Source organism: Carassius carassius, chromosome 27 (genome assembly GCF_963082965.1).
Source record: "Carassius carassius chromosome 27, fCarCar2.1, whole genome shotgun sequence".
In the NCBI taxonomy this organism is placed as follows: domain Eukaryota; kingdom Metazoa; phylum Chordata; class Actinopteri; order Cypriniformes; family Cyprinidae; genus Carassius; species Carassius carassius.
The window spans coordinates 10,016,900-10,022,946 of record NC_081781.1 but is presented as its reverse complement, the minus strand read 5'-3'; the positions used below and the strand labels follow the sequence as shown (position 1 = coordinate 10,022,946).

The 6,047-nt window shown below is 36.7% G+C and overlaps 1 long non-coding RNA gene across 3 annotated transcripts in view; it reads right to left on the bottom strand.

Annotated features, from left to right (window-relative positions):
- Window positions 1–1,759: 1,759 nt before the first annotated feature.
- Window positions 1,760–6,047, bottom strand: part of LOC132106680 (uncharacterized) — a 35,308-nt gene continuing 31,020 nt past the window's right edge. The window contains exons 5-7 of one of the 3 annotated variants that reach the window (XR_009424184.1): window positions 4,120–4,297; window positions 3,478–3,591; window positions 1,760–2,017 (exon numbers count right to left, since the gene is read on the bottom strand). This is a non-coding gene — a long non-coding RNA (uncharacterized LOC132106680). The remainder of the gene's footprint in view (window positions 2,018–3,477; window positions 3,592–4,119; window positions 4,298–6,047) is intronic. The other 2 variants (XR_009424182.1, XR_009424183.1) reach the window with 2 other exon arrangements.

Sequence of the window (6,047 nt, the reverse complement as noted above, 5' to 3'; positions counted from 1 at the left end):
GGTGATGCGAGTGTAATTTTTCAGGCAGCCCATCAGTTCCCATTTCTCACAGAACTGCAATACAGTGTTAAGTTTTATTCTGCTATTCTGAGTCTGTGATTGTATCAAAGGCATTTTGTGCATCAAATAATCCTTGGCAAGACAATGTTATCAAAAACAGCTGGAGCTGAGGGAGTCTTGTGCATGCAGTCAATCTCGCTAGATGACGACATACATGTTTGCCTCTCTTTGCTCACATACTGTATTTTAATTTAGCTAAATTGTCAATAAAACAATAAAAAAAAAAAAATTCATTTATACAATTTACTATTTCTGTTAGTAGGGATAAATATGTAATACACACTAATACACTTCTAATATCTAAATCCGTTAAAGGATTTTTAGGCTGCATTAATTAGGTAAACCGGAACTGGGAACACTTCCCATAACACCTGATGTACTTGCTACATCGTTAGAAGAATGGCATCTATGCAAATATTAGTCTGTTTCTCTCTTATCCCCTTTGCGTGCAAGGATCGGCGACGGCCCCAGTTTATTATTGTTTCACTTTCACAGCACGTTAAACATCACTCTCTTACTTGATCTGGACAAACTGTGCATCAATTGAAAGTTTAAAGACTCTAGCTTCTATATTTGACCAATGTTTTGATAAAACATTGTTGCAGTGACAGTTATTTAGTAATTTATGTCAGGAGTGCCAAATAATAAATCCGTATTATGCCACATTTTGAATAGAAATTCACCACTCATTCATATTCAGTCTTGTTGTGTTGCATGTAGTTAGGACACAGTGTAATGCTGCTGTAATGTTGTTGTTTACACAATCAGAATTGTGCAATTATAGAAAATTTTATCCAGCATAAATAAACATAAATAGTTTGATTTATTAATATTATTATCATAAACAAATTTGGGATGTAAATATATATTTTATTGAAATATTTATTCCATACTTCAAGCGTAAATCAACATGTTATTTATTAAATAATGTTATTTATTTTTTATTTATTTATAACATTTAGTAAATTGTTTACACAAACAAAAATATGTTTTTCATTTAGAACTCTAAATGAGATGAAAAAAAAAATACTGTTTCATAGTCAGAAGCTTGATGCACACATGAGGGGGAAAAAATATCACCATATCAGCAGCGGGAAGCATCCTTAATTCATAACCTTTACGCATTTCACAAATAAGCACAGAGATTAGAGAGGACATGAGCGCAATATCTAAACAAGAGCACAGAACCATGACTGTTCTTATAGGAAGAAGTGTTATTTAGCATACGTCTTAACGTGCAGGTCATTAATTTAGCGTTATCAGCCCGACGCAAGCACTTTCCTTTCATCTCACGTTCTCCCGCACGAAGGTGACTTTACGCCTGCCGTGCGAAACTGAACTGAACGACAGTGACACTGAAGGAATTAAAACAGAGCAGAAAAAAGTAAGACATAAAGGGAGAATCTATATTTGCATTCTTCCACCAAAGTTCCTGTACCCCTCCCATCACTCCGCATTGATTTTCTCATTCGCCTCATCCATCTTGACGCAAAAGGCCTTGATATTTTGACTAGCCGCTATCTTTCTTGTATCGGGAGGGTGCGCATTATTTACTGCTGTCTGCTTGTGGTGAGTACACATTAATTAATCAATATGACGCTATTCTTCCGGACATGTAGCCAGCGAGTGGTGATACATCAGTGTGAGATGAGGCCAGGCGGAGGGAACGGCTGCTACCTGAGAATCTGCCCCGGGGGCCAGAGATGATAGTATTCCTAGCAAGGACACTGCAGCTAACAAGAGGGTGATGGGGGACGGGTGAGGTCACCAGTCACTGTGATGGGAACTGATTTTAAGTGCAAATGTTTGTATACAGCCTTTAAGGAGCACTAACTTCGGTTGCAGGAAAGATATTCTGTCCCTCGATGTTGGTTTCAGCCAGTTTGCCTGTCCGCAGTAAAACTTCAGTGAAGTTTTCTTGAGGGGTGTAGTCATAAGAGGAATACACATCCTTGGACTGAAAAATTAATTAAAGGACAACAAGGGATATTACACTTTGGTTTTTACTTGTTTATTCTGACATTTTTACATAAAGCTTTGAAATTCGTCCTAAAATATCTATTACATGATAGAAGCGAATACCTGTCAACTGAATGAATTAATAAAAATGAATAAATAATAATAAAACATTTATTGTGCCATATTCCAAGTTTTCTGAAGCCATATGATAACTATGTGTGAAGAACAGTTCAGTGTTATTCACTCAAAGTTTGGAAGCTTAAGATTCATTGCACAGAAAAGTGTGACCTGTATATTACTCAAAACGTCTCCATTTGTGCTGCACTGAAGAAAGTCCACATGAAGGTAATTAAATGAAAAACTTTTGAAAATCATATTTCCCATGTTACAAAAACTGCATTCTTCCATCTTAGAAACATTGCCAAGCTACAAAACATGTTACCTGTTTCTGATGCAGAAAAGCTGGTTCATGCATTCATGACCTCTAGACTGGACTATTGTAATGCACTTCTAGGTGGTTGTCCTGCATCTTCAATAAACAAGCTATAGGTAGTCCAAAATGCAGCGGCTAGAGTCCTTACCAGGTCAAGAAAATATTATCATATTACCCCAATTTTACAGTCTCTGCACTGGCTACCTATTAAGTTCTGTATCAGTTACAAATTATCATTACTTACCTATAAGGCCCTAAAGGGTTTAGCTCCTGCGTACCTAACTAGCCTTCTACCACGCTACAACCCATCACGCACCCTAAGGTCACAAAACGCTGGACTTTTGGTAGTTCCTAGGATAGCAAAGTCCACTAAAGGAGGTAGAGCTTTTTCACATTTGGCTCCCAAACTCTGGAATAGCCTTCCTGATAATGTTCGGGGTTCAGACACACTCTCTCTGTTTAAATCTAGATTAAAAACGTATCTTTTTTACCAAGCATTCGAATAATGCATCTCTTAAATTGTGACTGCAGTTGTTTCTGATCACATGTGCATTCTTATTCTTTAGCTTGGGTTAAACTAATTAATTTTACTTTGTTGGAACAGCAGCTATGCTAATGATGTCTCCTTTTTGTTTCAATGTTTTGCCATGGGATTTACATCAAGTGTGACTGCATCATATAATAACTGCTGCTAATAATGTTCATCTGGCTGACTACGTCTTGTATGAATTTTTCTGAAAAATCCTGTCATATGCGCACAAACTGACAGTCACCACTTATAAGCTACTACTAAATATTGTAGAAACATAATTTTCTGTAAAGTTGCTTTGTAATGATTATATTGTGAAAAGCGCTATACTGTACAAATAAACTTGAATTGAATTGAATGATGACAAAAAATCTTTAATATACCCTAGAATAATGAACACACAGAACTAAACATCATACTAACAAATAAAGCTACAGTATATGAGAAAAACACAAAGAGATGAGAGCCAGAAGGATGGAGAAACAGTGAAATTTACCCTTTTGACGTATGGATCTTTGAACAGCTACTCGTAGAAAGGACTGCACCCCTGCCTCTCCAGTTCGGCGTTCTGATTGGACGCACATGTACAGTTTCTTTTCACAGCTTGTCCCTGAGAGGAGATAAACGTTCATTAAACATTCATAGAATAATCATAAAACATTCACAGACATGCATGCAGGAGCCATTAATGTTTTAGCTGCACTCGTAAATGTTCATAAGGCGCCAGAGCCTTCTGCCAAGGACAGGGGGAGATTTGGATTGTGGCCCTGAGAGGCAGTCACCAAGGAAGGCCATTAGAAATGCACAAGCTTCAGCTTGTCATCGACCGTTTCACAGGAAGGACTCTGGCAAATCTCACAGATGGAGGACACAGAAACAGGAACTCAAAAAACAAACCGCTTCACAAAGAGACACACAGACGTCGGTCAGGGAAAAGTTCGTTCAATCATGCCGGGTTTTAATGGCCTAACAAAACCTGCCAAAAAATGTGCAGGCGAGTCTCACTGTTGAGTTCTGTCCAGCCTGTTCCTGGCGGTTGTGTTTTGAAGAGGAGTGATGCATAATGGAGCGAGGCATGCGGTTACACTTCAGAGAGTGGCGAATAAAACCTCTCAGGCTGAATTTAAATGGGACTTACGTGCAGTGGGCAAAGTAAGCTGAGGGACTCCCTCCACCAATGGGAGTCACTGACGGCAGTAAGCACGACTCTGGTGGTCATGGTGGTGTTGGTCAGGACCCTGCTATATAGTGCGGGCTGTGGTTCTGTACAGAAGGTCTGTGGGGTTAATTGATCCAGGAACAGCAGCTCCGGCCTGCTATGGGCAGCCAAGGCAGGTCAAACATGAGCCGTACTGATCAAATTACAGTTGTTATAGCTGAACTATAATAAACAATATATATACAGTACTAGGTCTTTTTCCTTCTTCAGACACCTTTGACTTTCACACTAGGGGTTTTAAGAAAGAGTTTCTTTAAAACTGATGTGAAACTGTGTGCTTTATAAATAAAGGAGAACTGCCTTGACAAATCAGGACCATGATGCTGTGATTTGATTTTTTTTTTTTTATAAATGAAATGCAGAAACCACAACCAAATATAATATAATATAATATAATATAATATAATATAATATAATATAATATAATATAATATAATATAATATAATATAATATAATATAATATAATATAATATAATATAATATAATATAATTATATTATATTATATTATATTATATTATATTATATTATATTATATTATATTATATTATATTATATTTAGTGCTGGGCAAGTAATAATTGCATCCAAAATAAATGTTTTTGTGTAAATCAAACACCCGGCGCAATGCGATGCAAGGCACAGCGCAGGTGTGTTTGCTAGTTTCAGTCCGGCGCCCTTCGCATTTTCCTGTACAGCGACACGTCGTTTAATTAGCAAATGCATTTGCGCTTATTTTTGTGCCCATGGGCGTGTTGGTCTAAAAAAGAGGTGTATTCAGGTGCATTGCTGTAGGCTATACATATGTATATATATATATATATATATATATATATATATATATATATATATATATATATATATGTGTGTGTGTGTGTGTGCGCCTACATGTCATAATGGATAGTCATCGCATGTATCAGAATTAGGCTATCTATTTGCTCGCACACGAGCAGCTCCGTTTCATCTCGGAGACGCGTTCTGTCTTTGCGCTTGCCAAATCCCACCGTGTAAATGGCAAATCCGTCATGGCACGAGCACAACTGGCTGTTAAAGGGAATGGAAGATGAGACTCTGATTGGTTTATTGCAGGTTACGCCCAAAAACACCCATTACTCATTAAGAGAATAGGAACAACCCGTTTAGACCATGCGCCTGGGCGCACCAACCTTTTTTCCATCGTTAAAATAGCAAAAGTGGTTTTGGACACGGCCTGAGTGAACCTGCGACGTGAGCTTTACACTTTGCATTTAGATTGTTAAAATAGGGCCCTATATGTGTACTGTGTATATTTATTATATATATCTACATACACACATATGCATGTATATATAAAAAAAATTATATATATTTGTAATATATTTATATATAAAGTATATACATTTAAATTAGTGGTAGACCGATATATCCCATTTAGCATTTTTCAAATATCGGCATCAGTCAATACGTTTTTCTGTTAGGCCGACTTTTATTTTGACAGCTCACATTCTCCCTCTTGTTTGCCATCGTCATTAAAGTTCTGTCTAATATGGATAAAAGTCTGTCTAATAATCTGATAGAACTGTTAAACAAAGGAATTAATGTATACAAAAAGTATTATAACAACTGCTTTTATATTATTATTAATAGAAAGGCAAACATTATAATTCTTTCTCGTTTGCCATCAGCATTAAGCAAATACACATTTATATCATTTACACAAATCTTTGAATGGTTATTGAACATTTATTTTTATAAACCTTGCAAACTTAGTCGAATTCAGCTGTGCAGTTTTATCCAGCATGATCGCGTGTTCTCTGTGTGACGGTCGGTCGGTGTAAATTGAATGCTTTAAACTTTAAACTTGTGATTTA